The sequence below is a fragment of the Nycticebus coucang genome, unplaced genomic scaffold (genome assembly GCF_027406575.1).
Source record: "Nycticebus coucang isolate mNycCou1 unplaced genomic scaffold, mNycCou1.pri scaffold_60, whole genome shotgun sequence".
In the NCBI taxonomy this organism is placed as follows: Eukaryota; Metazoa; Chordata; class Mammalia; order Primates; family Lorisidae; genus Nycticebus; species Nycticebus coucang.
Window position 1 is genome coordinate 286888 of NW_026515587.1, and position 27663 is coordinate 314550.

The following is a 27663-nucleotide window of genomic DNA, read 5'->3' on the forward strand; positions in this document are numbered from 1 at the left end:
GAAAACACAAATTGCTGATAACCACTAATAAAAAAGAACAATTTTAAAGGCAGTGAGACCTTAAGTAAATATATAATATATATGAAAAATTAAGAATAAAAAAGCAGAATTCTTGTCAGAAAGTTAGAAAACTAAAAAAAAGAAAATAATAATAATAGAGTGACACTTTTAAAGTACTGGAAGAAAAAAGGCTGTCTAAAATTCATTAACCAGACTAAATGATCTCTCAAAGACTTTTTTCAGTAAAAAAAAAAAAAAAAATCCTAAGAAAGATTATGTTTGATAATCCCACATTATAAGAAATACTAAGGAAGGTCAGAAAGATCAGATACTAGTGAAAGATTTTGGACCCAAGGATGAAAGATTATTACAAGGCACAAAACAAAGGGAAAAGGAATCCCTGTTCTGTAGAAATAATGTAAGTTGTAGTGTGAAAGAAGTTGTTCCCATGCTTATTAGAAAAAGAATAGGCTTACCTTCCATTAGGAAAAATACCCAGAGTTTAGTTGCCAGGGATGGCATCTATGGGGCATCCTGACTTTCTGGGGGTTGTCAGTCTTTTGCACCTAGGCTCAGGTCAGGCATTAGGTCTTGGGAGTGACTGTGAAACTCATCTTCAGAAAAAACCTAGGCAGTCAGATTTACAGTGAAGACCTTCATGGACTGAGTATTTTGCCAGTTAGACTGGTCTGCTGCCCTTAAAGGACAATCCTGAGGAAGATTTTGGATTTTTCTTTTCTTTTCATTTTTTTTGTGTTTGAAATTTCCCTTCGAGTTTCAAGAAGTATCCTAGTTTTACCTAATAGTGGGAATTGATAATCAGAGCTCTGAGAGGTTCTCCCACACATTGAAGGCCAAATCTTTGAGATCTCACAAGGGATCTGAGGGCCTTGGAAGAATTCTGCCATTTTTTCAACCAGATACGGTGTAGGATGGGTGAAGAGAAGTGGAGAGAGGGGGATGGGGTATTGTTTAAGGGAAGGATATCGGGGTTGGAGGGCAATGAGAATGGGTCAGTGATGGGAGGTTATAAATGGAGGAGAGGTATCCTACACAGAGGAATTTTCCAGGTGTTCTGGTTGAGAAAATGGAGGGATTGTAAGAGGGGGTTTGCAGAGGAGCAGGAAGGGCTGTGGAAGGGCAGAAGGGGAACAACTGTTTACTGGGTAGGAATAGACAATGGAAATTCTGATGGGTCTGGGAAAGCCAGTGTCACACACACCAAGAGAATCTTAGAGGGTTCTCAAGATGAAAGCAGAGAAAGAATATTTCAGAGTAAGAGAAATGCCTGGATGCAGGGAATCTCTGACCATTTACCCAATTTTTGACAGTAATTAGTAAGAGCAGTGAGAATTGAGAGATCAAAGATGCCATGTTCAGGCCAATGCAAGCCACTGTCATGTTTGTACGTAGGCCAAGCAGTATTACATAAATGAAAGAGATGTTTTGGTTTGAGGTCAGGCTGGAGACATAGAGGCTTGAGGTGAGTTAGAAGACAGCTTAAAGGTGAAGAAGGCAGAATTCATGATTGAGTGGTGCCCATAGTGAAAACTGGAGGTAGAAAGTCAATGAGATTAAAGCTAAGATATAAAGAGAATTTTCAAGGTGGAAAGGGAGGAACAAAAATAACCAAAACTGCCACCAGAAAGAACTCTGCCTGTGTGTGGCTGTCAGCCCAAAAGTGACCTAGACCTCTGGGAAGATTCTAGATGAGTAAACCTGTTTTACTGAATGACCAAAAATGGTCCATGGACAATGGACTGATGAGGCTGGCATCAGGAGATTACCCAGAATCTCTACATATGACTTTGGTAAAAAGAGGTCCTGGACTCTGCATGTGACCTTAACGAGCCTCAGGGGTCTGGACCCACAATTAGGGCACCATGGGTGCAAGACTGAGGTCAGAGAAGACCTGGCCACTCCATGCAACCACCAGTCAGGAGGGTAAAAGGACCCAGAGACTATATACAAATATTTAAAAGTGCAGAAAGAGAGGATGGGGGGAGAAGGAGGTAGAATAGTAATGGGAGGAGGAAAGAAATATAGAGAAAGGTTTTTGATAAGGGCTCATCTCAGTCTTAAATGGATGAATGTTAGGTAAGGTCAGAGAGTGTACAACTTCTCCTCAACTCATTGTAATAAGTGTCCATTTGGTTAGGTCTAGTGGGGTATATTTTCAGCCCCCCAAAGGAGCTTCTCCCCAGTGAGTTATGGCACCATACAAAAGATTCTGGACCCAAGGATGAAAGATTATTACAAGGCACAAAACAAAAGGAAAACGGAATCCCCATTCTGTAGAGATAATATGGTCTTTATTTCCACCCGGATGCAGCTGAGGTGAAATCAAGAAAGGAATTCCAATTTGATGAAAATATTTCAAATGGTATATAAAACCAGCACATTGTACTCCATGATGGCATTAATGTCCACAGCTATGATTTAATAAAAAAAAAAAGGAAGAAAGAAAGAAAGAAAGAAAAAGAAAGAAAGAAAGAAAGAAAGAAAGAAAGAAAGAAAGAAAGAAAGAAAGAAAGAAAGAAAGAAAGAAAGAAAGAAAGAAAGAAAGAAAGAAAGAAAGAAATTCCACACTTGGGTTATGGCAGATGGGGATTTAAAGTGTCAGGGAGGTAAGCAATTGGCGGGATTCCTATTTCCTGGGAGGTACATGAGTCTGATCATTCCTGGGTGGGTCATGAACCTGACTCTCCCTGGTAGGAGAAGGTCTATTTGGGGGAGTACACCTGATTCTATCAACCAAAAAGAAATTTGGCTCTACACATACTGGTAGGAATGAAAATGTCAGAAATAGTGGCTATGCAAATGAATATAAAAGATAGTTTTTCTAATTTTTAACCCTTCAAAAGCTAAGTTATTGTTTATAGCTAACATAATAGAAATACGGTGTTTGTTATATATACAGAATCAAAGTGTGGGACACTTTGGAGGAATAGGAGGAAGGACAACAAGTACAGAATGGAAATATAATGTGTGCCTCTTTGAAGAAGACTGATGGTATCATCTTTGAATGTAGCCTGTCATAAGTGAAAAAGGTATATTATAGACTCCATAGCAGTCACTAAAACATAAATAATAATATTTAATAAGCAGATAATGGAGGTGAAATATAATCATAAAAAGTTTAATATTTCCCAGTGCATACAGGAAAAGAGGTAAAAGAATAAAGAACAGAAATAACAAATGGAAAATCAATAAACATATCAATATTTACATTGAGTGCAAATGATCTGTCACATTGATAATGCGGAAGTTAAGACAGGCTTCCACTGAGAGTAAAATTGGTAAAATTTACACAAAGTGCAGATAGCGGCCTAAGAAAGTATATGTTTCTAATTGAAAAGGATCGGAGAATTCATGTGTAAGACTCTATAGCTCTAATGTAATGGCACTGAGGTCATGAATGTAGTGTAAGCTTTAATTTACAAATATTAGAGAATGATAAATCTGAAATTTTGGAAGGAGTGCAGTTGCTGTTTCATTATGAGTTTCAGCATCATAATTTGTTAAGGTTTGGGTGATAATCATTTATATAATTTTAGATTTCGGCTATAGCTAAGCAGGAGAAAAACAGAGTTCTTCTGTTCCATTATTGGGATCCTTTCCAAATATGTTGAATTCCCAAGACCAGGCACATGACTGAAAATAGCTTCTAAAATTGGAGTATTGGAGACTATTGAGCATCTCTTAACCAGCTGCTTGGTGGTTAATGAGTGAGAAAGTCAAAGATTTTCTGAAGGTCATTTTTTATAGAAAAATAAACATATTTAATCATTTGGCTAAAAACACAAAATGAATTTTAATTGATTTTATGTTCTAAGAGCTATGGAAAGGTAGTCTAGTATTCTGAGATCACAGTGTAAACAAAAAACTATTAAAGTTCTGTGGCTACAAAGGCTTAATCACTTTGCCATCCAACACTTTGTCAGTTACATTTAAGTCAATTTCACCTTTCCTGAACATCACAAAACTTAATAGTTCATCTATCCTGAAAAATTCCAATATGGAGTAATTACAGTTCTAGACTTTCTTTTCTCAAAATGTTAATAAAGTGTCTCTGCATCATGTAATTTTAAAATGGTTCTCAAGTTTTGGAGATATAAAACTATAATTCAAATATGTCAATAATGTTTAGTAAGTTATTTCACTTTAATTAGGACTGCCATATTTACCATTTATTTATTTATTTATTTTGGTAGAGACAGAGTCTCACTTTATGGCCCTCGGTAGAGTGCCGTGGCCTAACATAGCTCACAGCAACCTCCAACTCCTGGGCTTAAGCGATTCTCTTGCCTCAGCTTCCCGAGTAGCTGGGACTATAGGCGCCCGCCACAACGCCCGGCTATTTATATTTACCTTTTAAATATTTTGTCAGCCATTAAATAGGTACAGATAATCACACATTGAAGAAGCATGATTTCTGCTATCATGAATATTGTACATCAGCAACATCTTTAGGTCAATGTACCATAGCATTGTCATAAACACAATGAATCTTTGTAGTTTTTACTGTGTGTTTTTTTTTTTTTTTTTTTTTTTTTGTGAGACTGAGTATCACACTGTCACCTGGCTAGAATTTAGTGGCATCATCATAACACATTGCAACCTCAGATTCCTGGGCTCAAATGACCCTCCTGCCTCATCCTCTGAATAGCTGGAACTAAAGATGGTACCACGACCAGGGTAATTTTTCTTTTTCTTTTTTTTTTTTAAATTCTTTGAAAACAGAGCAACACTTTTCAAGGTACATAATTTTTCCATTTTGAGTTGAGACAGGGCATCACTTTTTATCAGGCTAATCTCAAACTCCTGAGCTCAAGAAATCTTCCTTCAGGATTCTGGAATTACAGGCATGAGCCACCAGGCTTTGCAGTTTTCATTTATTCATTTTTATTAAGTCATAAACACATACATCATGTATACATTAATGCATTTATGGGGTACAATGGGCTGATTTTATATACAATTTGGAATGCTTATATTGAATTACTTAATATATCCTTCATCTCATTTACTTAACTAGTGTGCTAAGTAAGACATTTATACTCTATACTTAAAAGATTAGACAAGTGCCCTTGCAATAGGCACCATACGTGTAGTCCCGCCATTTACCTTCCCTTCCCATCCTCCTCCTCTTCCCTCCTTCATCCTGGGTTATAGTTGTGATTTATCTTTCATACGAAAGTGTGAGCCCTTCTAAATTGATTTCATGATAGTACTGAGTACATTGGATACATTTTCTTCCATTCTTGACATACTTTACTAAGTAGGATATGTTACAGCTCCCTCCATGTAAACATAAAAGAGGTAAAGTCTCCATCCTTCTTTTTTTTTTATTAAATCATAGCTGTGTACAATAATGCAATCATGAGGTACAATGTGCTTCAGACTGTCTCCATATTTTTTAAGGTTCATAATATTCCATTGTATAAATATACCACAATTTATTAATCCATTCATGGGTCGATGGGCACTTCAGCTTCTTCCATGATTTAGAAATTATGACTTGAGCTGCAATGAACAATCCAGTGCAAATATCTTTGTTGTAAAGCGATTTTTGGTCTTTTGGATATACACCTAGTAGAGGAATTGCAGGATCAAATGGCAGGTCTACTTTTAGATCCCTGAGTGTTCTCCAAACTTCTTTCCAAAAGGAACGTATCAGGTTGCATTCCCACCAGCAGTGCAAAAGTGTTTCCTTTTCTCAGCATCTACACCAACATCTGTAGTTTGGGGATTTTTGTGATGTGGGATACTCTCCCTGGAGTTAGATGATATCTCAAAGATAGGCACATGGTCTATAGGCTTTGTGGTTTTTTAAATGCTTTTGTTTAAGTCATTTTTTTGACATGTAATTTTTACCAGGAAGATAAGTTTCACCATGTTTTTAACTTTAAGAAAATATGCCATTCTTTTATTCATGCTTGAGCTAGTTAAAACAAGGTTGTAGTGAGTTAATCATCACAAAGGTTTTTGGTAAAATCAACCTCTATGAAAATACAGACTATTTAACCTTGAGTGATTTTGCAACATACATTCTAACAAAATAATTTCCTATAATAAATATTTTTAGTTACTACTTTCAAATAGCAGTTCTTGGAATGTTTCTTGAAAACTGTGTTATGGAAAGCACTTTGGCTATCTTAGTAAGCACATTCAGAGATATGAGTTTCAAATCCATATTTCTATATGCATATTATATATACATATGTAATGTTTCTTTTACTTTTTTAAGGAAAAGGCTTTGAGAATTCTGTAAGAAAATCTCAGTTTTCACTGACTTGAATAAAATTAATCCACAAATTAAATAAAGAACTTTGATAAGAAATGTGTTTTTAATGTTTAAAGTTTATTTCTAGCCCTGAAAGAGCAAAATTATTATTATTTTCTGTTTTGCTGAAAAATCTAATGATTAGCCACATGTGCCTGTTCACATTCATGGATTATCAGTCACAATTGGTAGTCAGAGCCCAATATTGTTAATCTGGAGTGCAGGTTAACATGTGTCACCTGACCCACTGCTCATAGCTTGCAATGCTTATGCTGTCAAAACAAATCTCGATTTCTGGGATGCAGTCATACACTACTACAACAAACTCTGGCTAAACTATCAAAGGTAATGGCACTAACACTAACAGCACAATTTAAATATCTGGTTTTCATCCACTGATGTCATCCTTACTTTTCACACTGGTATTAACTTCTTAACCCTAATTCTAGGAAAGGTGTAAGGTGTCTTAATTTTCATAGAAAAGTGGGTCTCAAATAATAAGCAAACAAGGAAAAATTCATAAAATAGGATTAAGTTATTTGGACAGTTGCATTTATTACATTCAAATTCTTATTTTTTTAAATTGTTGGGGATTCATTGAGGGTATGCAGAACCAGGGTACATTGATTTCTTTTGTTTGATAAGGACCCTCTTATAATTCTATCCCGGTCCCAAAAGTTGTACCACACCTCCTATGGTCCCAACCCCTCCCTCCTTCCCTTTCTCTTCTCACCTCATTCCCCACTCCCCACTGTGTACTAGATCATTAATTGTCCTCATATCAGAATTGAGTACATAGAATTATTGCTTCTCCATTCTTGTGATGCTTTACTAAGAAGAATATGTTCCACTTCCATCCAGATTAATACAAAAGATGTAAACTCTCCATTTTTTGAGTATCTGAATAGTATTCCATGGTATACATACACCACAGCTTGTTAATCAATTCCTGGGTTGGTGGGCATTTAGGCTGTTTTCACATTTTTGGCAATTGTAAACTGAGCTGCTATACATAGTCTAGTGCAAGTGTCCCCGTGGTAAAAGGATTTTTTTTTTCTTCTGGGTAGATGCCCAGCAATGAAATTTCAAGATCAAATGGGAGATCTAGCTTTACTTCTTTGAAGGTGCTCCATACTTTTTTCCCCCCAGGTGTTTTTATTTATATATTTTTAAAATTAAATCATAGCTGTGTACATTAATGTGATCATGGGGCAGCAAATGTTGTATTAGTTTGCAGTCTCCCAGCAATGTAAAAGTGTCCTCTTCTCTCCACATCCACGCCAGCAACTGCAGTTTTGAAACTTTGTGATGTGGGCCATTCTTGCTGGGGTTAGATGATATCTCAGGGTGGTTTTGATTTGCATTTCTCTAATAATTAAAGACGATGAACATTTTTCATATGTCTGTTAGCCATTCATCTGTCTTTTTTAGAGAAGGTTCTATTCATCTCTCTTGCCCAGTGATATAAGGAAATGTTGGCTTTTTTATGTTGACTAATTGGAGTTCTCTGTATATCCTAGTTATCAAGCTTTTGTCTGATTCAAAATATGCAAAATCCTTTCCCAGCATGTAGGTTGTCTATTTGCTTTTTTAAAAAATTAAATCATAACTTTGTATATTGATGTGTTTATGGGGTTCAGTGTACTGCATTGATATACAATGTGAAATGCTAACATTGAAGTAAGTAGCATATCCATTACAATTATACTCATTTCATAATAGTTTTGAAATGTACCATTGCATTATGGACATTAGGTAAGGTACCCCCAAATACCCTCCCTTTTTCCATATAGCCCCTCCCATTCCCTCTCTCTCCTCTTCCCTTTTACTTTCTGATAGTTATGATTTGCCATTAATATGAATGTGTAGATGATTATATACTGATTTCATAGTAGTATTGGGTAGATCAGATACATTTTTTCCATTCTCAAGATACTTTACTAAAAACTCAAAGGACGTCCAGAGGCAATGGTGAAAAACAATCATGAGGCTAAATCAACAGAAAATCTCTGGCAATATCAATAATCAGAGTAGATAAACTCCCCCAAGGATCAATGGGGAAGACACAGCACAAGATCCCATGCACAAACAAATAGCAGAGATGTCAGAAATCGAATTCAGAATCTGGATAGCAAATAAGATAGATTAGAATTCCAAGCAGTAACCCAAAAGATATCTCAAGAATTCAACAAATTCAAAGAACAAATGACCAAAGTTATTGACACATTGAGACAAGAAGTTGCATTCCCTCAAAGATCTGAGAAACACAGTAGAATCTCTCAGCAACAGAATGGAGCAAACAGAAGAAAGGATTTCTGACATTGAAGACAAAGCTTTTGAATGCTCCCAAACTCTCAAAGAAGAAGAGAAATAGAGAGGAAAAACAGATCACTCTCTCAGAGAGCTCTGGGACAATTCAAAGAAAACCAATATTCATCTTATAGGGATCCCCCAAAGCGACAAAGTGACTTCACAAGGCACAGATTCTCTTCTCCATGAGATTATGAAGGAGAACTTTCCAGAAATGCCAAGAGATTCTGAAATTCAGATAGCAGACAGTTTCAGAACTCCAGCATGACTCAACCAAAATAAGACATCCCTCAGACAAATCATAATCAATTTCACTAAAGTTAATATGAAGGAAAAAATTATGAAAGCAGCCAGATGAAAGAAAACCATCACCTACAAGGGCAAGAATATTAGAATAACTACAGATCTCTCTGCTGAAACCTGTCAAGCTAGGAGACGATGGTCATCAACTTTTAATCTCCTAAAACAAAATAACATTCAACCCAGGATCCTGTACCCAGCTAAACTGAGTTTCATTTATGACGAAGAAATTAAATGCTTCAATGACATTCACATGTAGAAGAAATTTGCCATAACTAAACCAGTTCTCCAGGATATTCTCAGACCTATTCTCCAAAAAGACCAGCATAATCTTCCACCACCAAAGTAAACCCACCCAGAAAACTCTGATCAAATTCCAACTTCCACAGTCGTGAAAGGATTAAAAATGACCACTGGACCATCGAAAGGCTTATCAATATTTTCAATTAATGTGAATGGTTTAAATAGTCCTCTAAAGAGGCACAAGTTGGCTGACTGGATACAAAAACTCAAGCCAGATATCTGCTGCATGCAAGAATGTCATTTTACATTAAAAGATAAAGATAGTCTCAAGGTGAAGGGATGGTCATCTATACTCCAGGCAAATGGAAAGCAGAAAAAAACAGGCATTGCTATCCTATTTGCAGATGCAATAGGCTTTAAACCAACAGAAATGAGGACGGATAAGGATGGACACTTCATATTTGTTAAAGGTAATACTCAATATGATAAGATCTCAATTATTAATATTTATGCACCCAACAAAAACGCACCTCAGTTTATAAGAGAAAGTCTAACAGACATGAGCAACTTGCATAGTAGTTGGAGATTTTAACACCCCGTTAGCAGTACTGGATAGATCCTCCAAAAAGAAGCTAAACAAAGAAATTTTAGATTTAAACTTAACCATTCAACATCTGGACTTAACAGACATCTACAGAACATTCCATCCCAACAAAACTGAATACACATTCCTCTTATCATCCCACGGAACATATTCCAAAAAAAGACCACATCCTAGTCCACAAAACTAACTTCAGCAGATTTAAAAAAAATAGAAATTATTCCTTGCATCTTCTCAGACCATCATGGAATAAAAGTTGAACTCAATAACAAAAGGAACCTGCATACCCATACAAAAACATGGAAGCTAAACAACCTTATGCAGAAGGATAAATGGGTTATAGACGAGATTAAGAATAAAATCACCAAATTTTTGGAACAAAACAACAATCAAGACACAAATTATCAGAACCTCTGGGATACTGAAAAGGTAGTCCTCAGAGGGAAATTTATAGCACTGCAAGACTTCCTCAGGAAAACAAAAAAAGATGAAATTAATAACTTAATGGGACATCAAAAGCAACTGGAGAAGGAAGAACACTCTAACCCCAAACCCAGCAGAAGAAAAAAAAATAAACAAAATCAGAGCAGAATTAAATGAAATTGAAAACAAAAGAATTATACAACAGATCAAAAATCCAAAAGTTGGTTTTTTGAATAGATCAATAAAATAGATAAACCTTTGGCCAACCTAACCAGGAAAAAAAGAGTCAAGTCTCTAATTTCATCAATCAGAAATGGTAATGATGAAATAACAACAGACCCCTCAGAAATTCAAAAAATCTTTAATGAATACTACAAGAAACTCTACTCTCAGAAATATGAAAATCTGAAAGAAATCGACCAATATCTGGAATTATGCCACCTACCAAGACTTAACCAGAACAAAGTGAAAATGTTGAACAGGCATATATCAAGTTCTGAAATAGCATCAACTATACAAAATCTCCCTAAAAAGAAAAGCCCAAGACCAGATGTCTTTATGCCAGAATTCTACCAAACCTTTAAAGAAGAACTAGCACCTATATTACTAAACCTCTTCCAAAATACAGAAAAAGAAGGAATATTACCCAACATATTCTACGAAGCAAACATCACCTCAATCTCCAAACCAGGGAATGACCCAACAAGAAAAGGAAACTATAGACCAATATCACTAATGAATATTGATGCTAAAATACTCAATAAGATCCTAACAAACAGAATCCAACAACACATCAAAAAAATTATACACCACGACCAAGTGGGATTTATCCCAGGGTCTCAAGGTTGGTCTCAATATATGTAAATCTATAAATGTAATTCAGCACATATACAAACTAAAAAAAAAAAAAAAAAGGACCATGTCATTCTTTCAATTGATGCAGAAAAAGCTTTTGATAAAATCCAGCATCCCTTCATGATCAGAACACTTAGGAAAATTGTCTATAACCCATCTATCCTTCAGCATAAGGTTATTTAGCTTCCATGTTCTTGTATGGGCATGCAGATTCCTGTTGTTATTGAGTTCAACTTTTATTCCATGATGGTCTGAGAAGATGCAAGGAATAATTTCTATTTTTTTTTTAATTTTCTGAGGTTAGATTTGTGGCCCAGGATGTGGTCAATTATGGAGTATGTTCTGTGGGCTGATAAGAAGAATGTGAATTCAGTTTTGTTGGGATGAAATGTTCTGTAGATATCTGTTAAGTCCAGATGTTGAATGGTTAAGTTTAAATCCAAGATTTCTTTGCTGAGCTTCTTTTGGAGGATCTATCCAGCACTGCGAAAGGGGTATTAAAATCTTCAACTACTATGGAACTGGAGGAAAGCAAGTTGTTCATGTCTGTTAGACTTTCTCTTATAAATTGAGGTGTGTTCTGGTTGGGTGCATAAATATTAATAATTGAAATCTCATCATATTGAGTATTACCTTTAACAAATATGAAGTGTACATCCTTATTCTTCCTTATTTTAGTTGGTTTAAAGCCTATTGCATCTGCAAGTAGGATTGCAATGCCTGCTTTTTTCTGCTTTCCATTTGCCTGGAGTATAGATGATCATCCCTTCACCTTGAGGGTATATTTGTCTATTAATGTAAGATGAAATTCTTTTATGCAGAAGATATCTGGCTTGAGTTTTTGTATCCAGTGAGCCAACCTGTGCCTCTTTAGAGGACTATTTAAAACATTCACATTTATTGAGAATATTGATAAGCCTTTTGAGAGTCTGGTGGACATTTTTAATCCTTTCACGACCGTGGAAGTTGGAATGTGATCAAAATTTTCTGGGTGGGTTTACTTTTGTGGTGGAGGATTGTGCTGGTCTTTATGGAGGATAGGTCTGAGAATATCCTGGAGAGCTGGTTTAGTTGTGGCAAATTTCTTCAACCTGTGAATGTTGTTAAATTTCTCCATTATTGATGAAATTCAGTTTAGCTGGGTACAGGATCCTGGATTCAAAGTTATTTTGTTTTAGGAGATTAAAAGTTGATGACCATCATCTCCTAGCTTGACAGGTTTCAGCAGAGAGATCTGTAGTTATTCTAATATTCTTGCCCTTGTAGGTGATGGTTTTCTTTCATCTGTCTGCTTTCATAATTTTCTCCTTCATATTAACTTTAGTGAAACTGATTATGATGTATCTGGGAGATTCTTATTCAGGTTGAGTTGTGCTGGAATTCTGAAACTGTCTGCTACCTGAATTTCAGAACATCTTGGCATGTCTGGAATGTTCTCATTCATAATCTCATGGAGAAGAGACTCTGTGCCTTGTGAAGCCACATCATCACTTTCTGGGATCCCTATAAGATGAATATTGGTTTTTGCCTAATTCTCCCAGAGCTCTCTGAGAGAGTGGTTTGTTTTTATCCTCCTTTTCACTTCCTCTCTGAGAGTTTGGGAGCGTTTGAAAGCTTTATCTTCAATGTCAGAAATCCTTTCTTCTGCTTGCTCCATTGTGTTACAGAGAGATTCCACTGTGTTTCTCAAATCTTTGAGGGCTACAACTTCTTGTCTCAATGTGTCAAAATCTTTGGTCATTTAGTGTTTGAATTTGTTGAATTCTTGAGATGTCTTTTCCTTTACTGCTTGAAATTCTAATTCAATCTTATTTGCTATCCATATTTTGAATTCAATTTCTGACATCTCAGCTATTTGTTTGTGCATGAGATCTTGTGCTGTGTCTGCCCCATAGATCCATTGATCTACTCTGATTATTCATTTTGCCAGAATATTTCCTTTGATTTTGTCTCATGATTATTTTTCACCATTGCCTCTGGCTGTCCTCAGAGTTGGGGTTGTGTCTCTACAAGATTAGACCTGCGGGGATTACTTTATTGTTGCTCTATCTTTGCAGGGAGTGACTCTGTGTAGCTCTTCTGGGGCTGCCCCAGCCAGGGAGTTCTGGTTGAGGGAGCAGCTCCAGACTGTGACACCCCTGGATCAAGCAACAGGGCACGGGGTGGCACACATGGTTCTGGGAGTGCCTTCTGCCCAGTGACTTTGGCACAGGAGGTCCAAGGCTCCAGCAGTCTCTGGCCAGTATAAGGGCTCCACGCAGAGGCAGGGTGGAGGTAGGAAGGGTACAGAAGGGAGGATGCAGGGTTGCACAGCTCCCAGAGTTTCTTTTCAGGGTGTGGGGAGGCCCGGAGTGTGGAGTAGTAGTTCCTGGCACAGCTTTTACTGGGGTCCAGGATGGTGCCAATCACTGGTCCCGGTGCAGCTCTTTTGGAGGTCTGGGAGGGTTCCCATCACTGGTGCCTGCACAGCTCTTCCGGAGGTCCCTATATATATATATTTTTTTTTCTCCAGGTGTCCTTTCCTAAAAACTCTATTAAGGCAGGTATCTTGGGCATTCCTAAGGCTTCCTTGACTTGTTTTCTATTTTTCAAAGATCTCTGGTCTTTGTTGCCTAAATTCTACTGTCTTAATAATAACTGTTTAATGTGTTTTGGCTGTATTTTTTTGGGGGGGGTAGATGGAAAATTAACACCTGTTCCTCTGTCTTGGCTAGAAGGAGATTGCAGTAGAGCTTCAGCCCATGCTCTGGACTGGCCAGCATGTTTTCATTCTTGCTTTATTTTACTGCTTGCTTCTCATCCTTCATTTGTCAGTGTGGCCATCTCTTCCTCAGAAAAATCTTCCCTAGGCCCAGTATAGATTGAATTATCTTACATAACATACTAATTTTCTTACAGATTCTATCTAAATTAATAATTGTCACTTTTTTGTCTTTTTTTTCACTTTACTTTAAGCTAAATAAAAGCAGAGGTTCTGTCTAGTCTGCAGAGCTCAGTATCACATGTGCCCCATCATACCCACTAATTATATTTGTGCAATGTGTGAGTGAGTGTGAGAACGTGCCGCACTTTATATATAAAAGTGCTCCTGTATTCTCTTTCTATCTTTTATTCGCCCTGATACAGATTCTGTTAACCAACTGGAAATTCAAAACATGGCTCTTACCTATAAAAGCCATGCAGAACTTAATAAAAGTCACTATAAAAAACTTACAGATAAAATCAAAGCACTGGAATCTATGATTACTTTACTAAAACTGAAGCTATCTGAAACAAAAGGGATAAACTTACAGTTATATCGTCAAAGATGTGAATGGGAGCAAAAACTCCAGAGGTTGAGGTATGAAATTGTAGTTTTAAAGAAACATTTGAACTATTTATTTAGAACTATTTATTTGAACTATTTATTTATATGTTGGAGAATGTTTGAAATTGCTGACGTATCAATTGGTGTTTAATAGGAGAGTAGTTGGGTAGCACCTGTGGCTCAAAGGAGTTTGGCACTGGCCCTGTATGCCGGTGGTGGCAGGTTCAAACACAACCCTGGACAAAAACTGTCAAAAAAAAGAAAAGAAAAATAGGAGAGAAGCCATCTTAGTCTTCTGGGGTGTACAATTCTTGGAAATAATAAAATAAGTTCTTAATTATAATTACATTTACTGACAATTAAATGTATATTATTTTAAATCATAATTTTAATAGCTATATTAGAAGTTTACCATAGGGAAATCTCCACTTATTTAACAAATTGAATTTGTAATTTTAAATAGTTGTAGTATAATTAATACTGTAATGAACATTTTTACACAAGTCTTACATTTCTATTTATATGCTTTTAACTTATTCTTCAATATAAAATTCTTGGGTTAAAGTAATCTTATGAAAATGACTTTGATTAATATTTTGAAATGGTTCTCAAGAATGTTTATGCAAATTTATAACTCAACCAACAGAGTTTAAAATGACCTTTTTCAACCCAGACAAAGTTTCTTAAAGAAATTACATAGTTTGTTTTCATAATGCAGGGAATGAAAAGGAAAATGGAAATTGACTACTGATTAGCTTGTTCAACATCTCTCCTACACAGACTAAATTAATTCAAACTTTTGTGTTGAAAACATATATTATTGTTCATTGTATTATTAAATATTTCACCTGTCTTTTCCCAAAAGGAATTTCAGAATTGTTTATAATATATACCAGCATCAACAAGTAACTTGAAATTATCACCCAAAACAGAAACACAGAACACATGGGTAGCAAATATAAAAATAGCAGCCTGCAGTTATATGTTGTGTGAGATATATCTGAATGAGCTCTCTTACACTGCCAGTCACTTTCAGGAATGTTTGTGCTGTTTTGTGGGGATGAACATTTCCCTCCAGTGAATTCATAAACTTATTTATAAAGGGTAAATTTCTGTTAGTTTACTGTCCATGATCTGTCCCAGTTGGAGAGAAATTGTGACTATATAAAAAAAGGCAATTTTCACTCAACCACAAGACTCCTAGAAGTCATCAAAAAATACAGTAATGTTTCAGGATATAAAATCAATGTCCACAAGTCAGTAGCCTTTGTATACACCAATAAGAGTCAAGATGAGAAGCTAATTGAGGACACAACTCCCTTCAATAGTTTCAAAGAAAATGAAATACCTAGGAATATACCTAACAAAGGAGGTGAAAGACCTCTATAAAGAAAATTCTGAAATCCTCAGAAAGGAAATAGCAGAGGATATTAACAAATGGAAGAACATACCATGCTCATGGATGTGAAGAATCAACAGTGTTAAAATGTCTATACTTCCCAAAGCAATCTACCTATTCAATGCCATTCCTATCAAAATACCAACATCGTACTTTAAAGATTTGGAGAAAATGATTCTGCGTTTTGTAGGGAACTGGAAAAAAACCCATATAGCTAAGGCAGTTCTTAGTAATAAAAATAAAGCTGGGGGCATCAGCATACCAGATTTTAGTCTGTACTACAAAGCCATAGTGCTCAAGACAGCATGGAACTGGCACAAAAACAGAGATATAGACACTTGGAATCGAATTGAAAACCAAGAAATGAAACTAACATTTTACAACCACCTAATCTGAGATAAACCAAACAAGAACATACCTTGGGGGAAAGACTCCCTATTCAATAAATGGTGTTGGGAGAACTGGATGTCTACATGTAAAAGACTGAAACTGGACCCACACCTTTCCCCACTACAAAAATTGATTCAAGATGGAGAAAGGACCTAAATTTAAGGCATGAAACAGTAAAAATCCTCAAAGAAAGCATAGGAAAAACACTGGAAGATATTGGGCTGGGGAAAGACTTCATGAGGAAGACTGCCATGACAATTGCAACAACAACAAAAATAAACAAATGGGACTTCATTAAACTGAAAAGCTTCTGTACAGCTAAGGAGACAATAACCAAAGCAAAGAGACAACCTACACAATGGGAAAGGATATTTGCATATTTTCAATCAGACAAAAGCTTGATAACTAGGATCTATAGAGAACTCAAATTAATCCACATGAAAAAAGCCAACAATCCCATATATCAATGGGCAAGAGACATGAATAGAACCTTCTCTAAAGATGACAGATGAATAGCTAACAAACACATGAAAAAATGTTCATATCTATATATTAGAGAAATGCAAATCAAAACAACCCTAAGATATCATCTAACCCCAGTGAGAATGGCCCACATCACAAAATCTCAAAACTTCAGATGCTGGCGTGGATGTGGAGAGAAAGAAACTTTTACACTGCTGGTGGGACTGCAAACTAGTGCAACCTTTCTGGAAGGAAGTATGGAGAAACCTCAAAGCACTCAAGCTAGACCTCTCATTTGATCCTGCAATCCCATTACTGGGTATCTACCCAGAAGGGAAAAAATCATTTTATCATAAGGACACTTGTGCTAGACTGTTTATTGCAGCTCAATTTACAATGGCCAAAATGTGGAAACAGCCTAAATTCCCACCAACCCAGGAATGGATTAACAACATGCGGTATATGTATACCATGGAATACTATTCAGCCATTAAAAAAAATGGAGACTTTACATCCTTCGTACTAACCTGGATGGAAGTGGAAGACATTATTCTTAGTAAAGCATCACAAGAATGGAGAAGCATGAATCCTATGTACTCAATTTTGATATGAGGACAATTAATGACAATTAAGGTTATGGGGGGAGGAAAAGCAGAAAGAGGGACGGAGGGAGGGGGTGGGGCCTTGGCGTGTGTCACACTTTATGGGGGTAAGACTTCATTTCAAGAGGGACTTTACCTAACAATTGCAATCAGTGTAACCTGGCTTATTGTACCCTCAATGAATCCCCAACAATAAAAAAAAAAAATAAAAGATAATTTTCAACTTATACACTTGATAATTTTCAATATCCTTTTCCTGAGTAACTAAACTAACAGAAACTTACCAATTAGGAGAATGTTCTTTCACATCTACCTTTCATGTGTACATGTCTTTTGGGAGAAAATGAAGTGAGATATTCAAAACCTTAGGACTAGAAAAAACAAATATTCAAGAAAACAGACATTTTATTAGATAATCAATGAATAGATGAAGAGTCAGGTCTCAAAATGAACTTTTCTCTAACAATGAATTTTAAGATAAGTATATTTAACTGCAGATTCACACTAAAAGAAATGGAAGAGATGAGAAAAAATGATTCTATAGCATTTGAACAAATTAAGGAAAAGTTAACAAGAGAAATAGAGCAACATAGAAAAGAAGTTGCGATAAAAGAAGAATTGGAACACAGACTGAGATCCCAAAATGTGGAGTTGGGGACCCTTAGAAATAATCTGGAGGTAAATTAATCTTTGGTTAACATCACATTTATTATTTTACTTCATCACTATTAGTTGTGATGTCTCTTTGATTCAATGCTTATTATTTATGTATAAAACAAGCCAAAATCTTGCCTTAAAAATTAACTATGATATTTATAGCTAAAGTTGTTTATTATAAATCTTGGCGTCCAAGTAGTATCTTATTTCAGTACAAAAAATTTTTGAAAATGATATACCATAGTATATACTGAATGATGACTTATCAGGTGTTTTTTTCCTAGTAAAATAGGTCATTGTATTTTCCCCTATTTCACATTTATAACAACTTCAAACATTATGAAGAAGAAACAAAAGATATTGCAACCGCAAGTAATCTCATGATTTTCTAAGAAGACCTCTGTAGATTTTATCTTATTTGTAATTTGTGTTTTGAAATATAAGGCTTATTTTACATTTATATATTCATACCAGAGTGGTAACTGTGATTTGATAGATGTGCCTCATGGGGTAGGGTCAGAAGACTAAGGAAAATCCTGTAAGAGGCTTATACTTTTAATCTCTCCTTTTCAGAATTGTGATAAGTAGCCAAGTTAATTGATATGTAGAAAAATGCTTAGCACAATGCCTAGATTTATCATTTATCAATAGATATAATTGTTATAACTTAGGATAAAAATGTTAGAAGAGTAGAATATCTATAGAATATTCTCAGAAAAAAAACTTAAGAACGTTGGCAAATTTTACCTGTTCTAGTATACACAGAGCTGAGGCTCCTACTATGGAGTGGGATGTTGCATACCAAAGTGGACACCCAACTTTCTAGTATGTCACAGTTATTAAAGTTTTGCGCATTTGGATTTGTTGTAATTCAAAGAAAGCCTTTTCCAATTTGGAGATTCATAAAAATTATATAATGATTTCTTTTTTGCTTTCACAGATTAATTGCATTCATGTAAATTTTTGAACTTTCAGGAATTTATGCTCTATAAGTTTTGAGGTTTGGATCCACTTTCTTTGCCCAGTTAGCTGCTTTTTGCAACCCTTTCATTTCATAAATGTGCAGATTATTTTTTACTTTCTGGGGAAATCATGATATGTTATTTTATTGAGTGATAGCTAAAAGTTTCTTTTCTTTCACTTAGAATTGTCAAAGGCATCAACATGAAAGAGATCTCCTGAACAAAGAAATTGCCAGGCTAAGATTGAAAGTAGAAAGAATGAAAATGAACAATGAGGGGATAGACAAGAAACACTTGCGGGACTTGGAAATCATCAAAGACAAGACTTATGACCTTCAAAATACTGTAAAGCTCAGTGAGGAAAGGTTAATGAAACCAACAGCTCAGTATAGTGGCCAGCTCAACATACTATGAGAGGAGAATAAACTGCTACAAGCTGAACTGAAGGAAGCAAAAGAAAACCAGAAAAAATTTGAAGCAGAACTTGAATCCCACCGTCTCAGACTGGCAGATGCTAACCATGAGCGTCACCAAAGTCAGGTCTCCCAAAGAGACCTTGCCTTCATTGTCCAGAGAATAAAAAAAGAATGGTCTGGTACACTGGAATATATGAGCTCTCATGCTGATATCCTTTTCCAACAACTTTGTGATGCAGAAGAGAAATTCAATTGCCTGCAAGCTGAGTTCTGTCACATGAAAGATGCTCTTCGGGAGAAGACTTTTGCTCTAGAAGGTGCACAGAGAGACCTGATGGAAGCACAGTTTGAAAAGCAGAACATTCAACTAAAGTATAAAAGTGAACAAAATACAGGGAGTACGTACATCGTAAAGCAAAAGTCTTTAGAGACAAGATTGTCTGGACTGCAATGTAAAACTATGTCACTTCAACAACAGCTGGATGATGTTCACAAGGATTCTGCTGATAAAGAGAAGGAAATAAACACCAGAGACAGCCAGTGTGCAGCAGCGGTGAGGACTCTTGAGGTAGTGCATGAAAGGTGTAGTCTGCTTTTGGAAGAGGAAAACAAGAAGTTGCTTGATGATTGCAATCACTTAAAAGAAAGGCAGTACCAATATAAAAAAGAGAAAGTGAAAAGACAAGTAAGTATCAAGAAATAGATATTTTTCAAACTTCCAAAAAGAAAAGTGAAGTGGTATTTGGTAGTGACTAAGCATTGTATCTGGTTGAATGTGAGAATTTCTACATCTGTATTTGTGCTATCAGCCTAGAAATATTCCTTGTTTCCAGCAAATAAAGGTTAGAACTGAGAGATGTTTTACTTTGAGTAAAGACATTGTGTCAGTTATGAAATTTTAAGAGTTTAAGTTATAAATTGTTAATAGACAGAGTAAAAATGCTCAAAGCATAATTTTAGTGTCTTTATGTTGCCTCATTTTAAGACAAAGCTGAAGCAGATTAAAGTGAGTAGGGAGCTGGGTAGGGGTAGGAGTTGCAGGAGTTGAGATCAGGGAGGGAGGTGGAGGCCAGCTTACTTAGGGCCTGGGGAAGCCATTGGAATTTTACTTTTATTTTAAAATAGGAATTATTGGGAGAGTCTGAGCAGAGGATTGAATTTGTGAGAAACTCGGAGGCTGATCTGAGCTTCTAATCAAAAAGAAAGAAGCCATTTACAGGGTAGAATTTGCCACCATTATCCCACCCACATGCATATGAATCTTTTGTTATGCATTTCACATTCCTTTTAAGCCTTTGATACTTTAGTATCCTTTGGGGATACTTTGAGTATTATAATACTCTGGATCTTATTTAAATCTTGCATTTCAGCACGCTTCCTCACTTTGCCAAGGGAAGAAGGTCACCACCTGATTATGGCTAGGTGGAGGTGTTAGGTATGGACAAGAAGGGTGAGGAACAGATGGCACTAGGAGATGCTTTGTCTACAGTAATAGGAACATACTGACCATAGGAGGCTTCCAAAAAGGAATAACCAAGGGGTTTCTAAGAGCTGAACAGATGTTTGATCTATGATAGGGATCTCCAAGTACTGACCAACCAGAAAGAGGCAGAGAAACCCAAAAATGGTGATATGATCAATACCAAAAAAGGTAGTCTTGAAGCATGCCTATAAACAAGGTGACAGTGTCCTCAAGTGACTTGCCCTCATGAGCACAGTATCACCACCGGCACCATGGCAATCCTCAGAAGTTTACAAATGCCATGGCAACCCTCAGAAGTTACCCTATAAGGTCAGGAAAGGGGAGGACTACTGGTTTTGGAAACTCTCCCTTTCCCAGAAAATTTATGAATATTCCACTCTTTAATCATTAATGATTAGCATAAAGGACAAATGCTAACCCTAGGGGGCTGCTGTTGCTCGTTGACGCAGTCTGCTCTCTACTAACTTTGAGAGTGCATTATGCCTACTACACTCTTTAAACTCAGGATCTTTGTCATATAAACCCATTCCCTCTCTGGAATGTACTTTGCTTTATTAAATGTTGGCCCTTTGCCTGCTTGCAGCTACTTGTTCTGCTTATTTATTCTGTCATCTTGGTATTAGTAACCATTCTTCAGTACTGGGAACCAAGAACCAGGGAACGTGAACTGACATTTTGTTAACAAACCTGACAGAGGTGGAAGTCTAAGTTCTCTACTCAGCCTCCAGTGACAGCTCTGGGGAGGGGAAATTCCTTGTTACTGCTGGGCAGGGATTGAACTTTCTCACTAGGTCACCACTGATAACACCTCATGTCAGAGGGCAGGAACACCTTATTACTGCTTCTCAGAAGACCCACACTAACACTATGTGTGGCAAGGCTCAGTACCACCGGGTATGAATGAAAGTCCTTATTCCTCACATTGCCTTCTCTGACATCACCCTTGCAGGGTCAAAGGGACACCCAGTTTACACTTAGGTGATGGTAGATGTCTAGGGTGGGATCACCATTTTATTCTGTGGCATTTAGCTGAAGTATAGTGGTTATTATCTTAACAGTTTTCTGGCATGCCACATTGCCCTTTTCTTAGTTCTTTGGCTGAAGAGAGCAGGCTTTTTTTGGTGATTTTTGTTTGTTTGTTTGTTTTTGCCTGCATCTGTTGACATTTCAGGTCGACAGCTTCTTTGGCACTCAGGCCAAGATACATGAGGCAAAAACAAAACCCAGGAAACTCACCCACGTGTTTTTCCTCAGGTTGCCAGGTCCCCAGCTGAACTGTCTTCTGTCCAATTTTCAGAATCTACTTATAGTTGTTTTATATATAATATCAGGGGCTTTTAGCCATACTTAGGAGGAGGTATAGGAAGAAGTGTATCTACTCCATCTCTTTACAGAGTCACTTTCATTTAGGTAGAATATGTTAAGGGTATATATTTCCAGGCTGACAGTTAATTTCTTTCATTGCTTTGAAGACATTGCTCTGCTGTCTTCTAGTATTTTTCCTGATGAGAAGTAGTTATCTTTGTTCCCAGGTACATACATATCTTTGTTCCTTTGTTTTTAAGATTTCCCTTTGTTACTGGTTTGTGGCAATTAGTTTTATCATTTATTTATTTATATTTTTTATAAATAAGATCTTGCTCTGTTGCCAAGCAGCATGATCACAACTCACTATAACCTCAAGCTCTTGAGCTCAAGTGATGTTCCTATCTCAGCCTCCTGAGTAGCTAGGACTATAGGTGCTAGACAACATGCCAGCTAATTGTTTTTTCCTTTTTCTTCTCACTGTATTGCCCAGGCTGGTCTCGAACTCCTTGTCTCAAGCAATCCTCTTATATTAGCCTGTAATCCAGGTGCTGGGATTTCAGGCATGAGCCTCAATTCCTGACTTAGGTTTGTAGCAGTTCAATTATGGTGTGCTCTGGTGTGATTTTCTTGATCACAAGATTTTTTTTGTGTGTGTGATTTTTTTTTTTTTGTTTGGATTTCATTGAGCTTCTTGGATATGTAGGCTTAAAATTTTTATCAAAATTTTTTAAAATTTAAAAAATGTTTAGCCATTATTTCTTCAAATATTTTTCTACTCCCTCTCTCTTCTGTCTGGGATTCTTAGTTTGGTTACTTGATAGCTTCTGTAACTCACTGGTGCTCTGTTCATTTTTTCATCTTTTTTCTCTGTGTTTCATTTTGGGCAGTTTCTATTTTTCTGTAGTGTCTAATCTGTTCTTAATCCAATTAAGTATATCTTTCATTTCATATATTGCATTTGTTATCTCCAGAAGCTTGGTTTTTCACTTGTGTTTCCCTTCTGATAGTAATAGTTCAAAGATTATGTCATATTATCTCCAAAGGTACTTACTGGCTCTTTAATATCTCAACAGTCCAGTTCTATGCTGTGTTCAATTTCGCTAAGCTTTATATTTCCCAGCAGATTCCCCTCTGGAGAGAGCTGACCCCGTCTGGATCTCATACACAATTAAAGAAGCAGAGAGAGGTTTTAATGGATCCAAGGCAGAGCAGAAACGAGTTAAATAAATGGTCTCGGCCTGGAAGAAGCAGCTCTGGAGTCCTGGAGGATTCTAAACTTGACCAGTTGTGAAGAATATGGCCTTTGGACATTAAAAGCATAGAAGTACGGCAAAGGAAATCAAGTTATTATTGTCATCATCATTAACGTTTAGATGAGTAGAGACAGGAAGCTCTAGTTCAAAGACCCAGAAATTGTAATGAAGGCATGATCTGTATTTTTCAGGCAAGAACTTAAAGGAAGGAAAACCATAAGCCCGGACATACACCGGCTGGGCGCTCAGATTTAAAATAAATTGCAGAAGACCTGTTCTCTCCAAGGGCTTTCCTCAGTCGCAAGGCAAGAGTTGTGTCACTCTTCTTTGTCTCCAGGGCTGGTGCTTTTGACACATAGTCATAGTCTCTCAAAAGAAGTATATACAATTTGAATCTTTTAGCTCACAGAAACAGTATATTGGCAATTCCTTCGTTAGCGCAGACAAAAGGGGCGGGGAAGAGTGGGCGCTGAGGGTGCTGGGTACTGTAGTTCCAACGCCCCTGCGCAGCCGCAATGGCCTACCCGGAGGCCGGCCCAGCCGAGCCCGCGCCATTGTTGGAAGAGTTCCCGCTCTCCTCTGCTAGTGCTCTCTGTTGTCCTCAGTTCGGCCACCAGGTACTCGTTCCCCCGGGCGCCAAACCTGGGTTCTCGGCCGCCCCTCCCTCGCGCTTAACTCCCTGCTGCTTCCGGGGGGTGGCAGTTCCCTATAGAGCCCCTTCCCACCCCCCCCAGCGGACCCGCCCACCCCGGAGAGGCGAATGGGGCTGGGCCTCCTACCTGCGTGTGGGCGCGGGCTGGGCACGGCCTCCCTCGCAGGGCGGTCCCCCGCTCTGCATGGTCTCCTCGCCCGGGTCCGAACGCGGGAACCTCCCCAGGAGGCCGGGCCGCCCTGGCTGCCCTGGGGTTGCGCGGCTCGGTTGGCGGAGCTGGGGTGAGGGGCTCGTCACGGGCGGTCGGGGCCCTGACCATACCTTCCCAGCCTTCCCCATTTGCTGGCTTTAGGAGGGTTGGAGCCCGCAAGTTCGGAGCGAAGGGCGGTTGGGGAAAGCGCGCAGAGGTGGAGGGAGCGTTTCCATCCTGTCTTGTTGAGACAGCAGGGTCGGAAGTAGGTTTCACAGAGGGTGACCTGCGCTACTCTTAGTAACCCAGACAGCTTTTCTTTGTCGGCTCATTTTATGACATTTCGAACACTGTAACCACCTTTAAATCACTTGTCACTCACTCCGTGACATAAAGATAGTATGATTGCATTGGTTGGGAGATGCTGGACTCGTCCATGGCGCTAAAATTCTCAGCAAGGACACGGACCCTTTATTCTTTTTAAATAGCTACACTGGCTTAGGGACCACAGCAAGTGAAGTTTCTCCCTTTTTCTTAATACTTTTGCAATGCTTGGAAAGACAGCATCCAAAACAAAATAAGGAAATTGTGACTGGTGAAATACGTGTGTTATCCTAGATATCTAATGTCGAAGGAGAAGCAGGTGGTTACTCTCATTTGCTAATAACTGATTGTGTTAAAGAGACCTGTCTGTAGTCGCGGTAGCCAAACCAAAGTTAGAACCTGACTGAGGATGTCGACCGCCACTCTGGGATTTCATTCTTATACCAGACTTCTGCTTATACATGTATAGATACTTCTTGTCTACTTGGATAATACAGAAAAGTAGAAAGAAGGATAAATATCACAGCCCCAGGTCTTAGAGGTCTTAGTAGTCTGGCTTACTCCATATATATATATATATATATATATATATATATATAATGTTTACACAATCTAGGTCAAGCTGACTAGACTGAATGTTGAATAGTATTGTTCTGATTATAAAATAAAATGTTTATTGCAGTTTGGTTAAACATTTTACCTGCATGATTTATTGCCAAGGAGAATTTTATTAATCATTACAGATTTTAAAAGAAATTCTAGGCTACGTGGGGTAGCTGATGCCTGTACTCCTAGCACACTGGGAGGCCGAGGTGGGTGGATCACTTGAGCTCTGGAGTTCTAGAGCAGCCTGAGCAAGAGTGAGACCCTGGCTCTACCCAAAATGAAAAACTGAAACAAGAGGATTGCTTGAGCTCAAGAGTTTGAGGTTGCTGTGAGCTATGATGCTACAGCACTCTACCAAGTGTGACAAAGTAATACTCTTTCTCAAAAAAAAAAAAAAAAGAAGAAGAAATTCTAAATAAATGATGCAGGGTCATTCTTAACAAATTTTAAAGGTGCAGAAAACTATTGCTCATGTTCCTTGAATTGAAATGTCTTATGTTGCTCTTTGTACATTTGCTTTGGTGTATGGGAAAAATATTATAGTTTGTCTTGGTTCTTTGTGACCTTGTAAAACTGGTCTTATTAACTTAAGGGTCAGTGTAGGGGTTGGGAGAGAGATGGTCTTCAAGCTCCTTAAAATAATTTGCAACATCACTTATGAATGTGCATTATTCTGGACAAAGTCAGATTCTCAAATGTGGTCCAACCCCCCCAAATTAAGATTTATTGGTGTTGGTATGAAATTATTGTTAATATTCATTAGGGCAGTTTCAGTTATTGTTTTAAATTGTCATCAAACTTAGCAAAATCATCGCTTCTGAACCGGCGAGATGAAGAATATTTAAACAAACGCCTAGCTGGAGGCAGAAACTCGGATGAGGAAACTAACGTGGGGCAAAGCTTTGCCTGGGCTCTAGAATCCTTTGGGTAAAACATATTTCAATTGGGTTTTCAAGGTGTGTAAAGAAGAGTTTTTTTTTTTTTTGTAGAGACAGAGTTTCACTTTATGGCCCTAGGTAGAGTGCCATGGCATCACATAGCTCACAGCAACCTCCAACTCCTGGGCTTAAGCGATTCTCTTGCCTCAGCCTCCCAAGTAGCTGGGACTACAGGTGCCCACCACAACACCCGGCTATTTTTTTGTTGCAGTTCGTCCGGGGCCGGGTTTGAACCCTCCACCCTCGGTATATGGGGCTGGCACCTTACCGACTGAGCCACAGGTGCCGCCCAGAAGAGTTTTTAATTTGAGGTTCACGAGTTGACTTTAGGACAATATGTAAGGTTAAAAAGCTGAGGTACATTCACCTAGAGTTGAGACCCTGACTTAGGTCTTAGATGAAGCTAAAGAATTTCCTTTCTAATAAGCGTGTCTAGTGAGAGTTTGCATCCTCAGAATTGCTATCCCTCTAATTATATGTGTGAGTTTCTGGGAGAGGAATCATAATTTTCATTAGGTTTTCAAAAGGATCCATGACCTACAAAAAATGTAGAGAAACACTAATGTAAGGTAAAACCACTTTTGTTGGTAATCTTGTTAACAAAAGACCATGAGAGGAAGAACCACAGAGGAAGGAAAGGAAACAACTTTATTTTCAAAGGAAGAAACAATCTGCATGCGCTGCAGAAGGGGGGGGGAACCTGGTATGTACAGTATGTGTCACAGCATTAGCCTTACCTGTGTACTGAGCAGGGGGAAATATGAATATTCATGAGGGAAGTAAGGCAGGGGCACATGGGGTAAACATATGTAACATACATGTTCATTTTGGGGTGAGGTTTTAGCATTAAAATGAGGGGTAATTTGGCTCTTTATATCAAAAGGTGAACTGTAGGGAACAAAGATAGTTTGCACACAGCCTGTGTAAGTTGGCCAAAACAGCCTTGAGGTTTGCTGCTATTTATCAATAAATAACGTTTATTATCAATAAAGACCAGTCCTTTGTCCAAACTATTTATCAATAAATAACAAAGACTGGTCCTTTTTGCAGTTTTGTTTTGTTTGTTTTTGCCAGGGCTGGGTTTGAACCCGCCACCTCTGGTATATGGGGCCAACACCCTACTCCTTTGAGCCACAGGCACCATTCTGTCCCTCTGTAAATAACAAAGACTGGTCCTTTTTGCAGTTTTTCCCTCCCACTGCACTCTTTTCCCTCCCTCAACTTCTCATTGTTTCTCTTCCACCAAAACATTTTCATTGTGCCTAGTGAAACCTGGTGTCGTCGAATAATTCTGTGTTTTTAAGATACTCACATATTTTCTTGATTTCACTCAACCCTGGTCTCCTCTTGAAGTTAGAAAATTTTAATTTAGTGGCCTTAACAGTGTAAGTTTCACTATACTCATATCTATCTCATTTATATATCTCTAATGTTTTTGCATTCATGACAGCCTTGGTTTTATGTCAATATAAAGATAATGGTTAAATATTGCATTGGTATAAACTATAAGGTTAGATTGAGTTCTGTTATATTTATTGAACAAAAGCTACAACCTGACAGGAAGCAAGGTTCACTTTCAGGGCAGGAGTGGATTCAGCATGTTTAAGCATAACAAAGTTTCTACTTGAAGGGCTATATAATTGTAGTACTTTTTGCACAAAGTAGAGTTTCTCAAAAACTGGATATTTATTACGTC

At 37.6% G+C, this 27663-nt stretch overlaps 1 protein-coding gene across 1 annotated transcript in view; it reads left to right on the forward strand.

The window, feature by feature from the left end:
- The first annotated feature begins 23829 nt into the window (after positions 1–23829).
- The window catches only part of LOC128579511 (uncharacterized), a 35828-nt gene continuing 31994 nt past the window's right edge, over positions 23830–27663 (forward strand). Inside the window, exon 1 of the mRNA XM_053581569.1 lies at positions 23830–23874. The gene's annotated coding sequence lies outside the window, so the exon portion shown is untranslated. The remainder of the gene's footprint in view (positions 23875–27663) is intronic.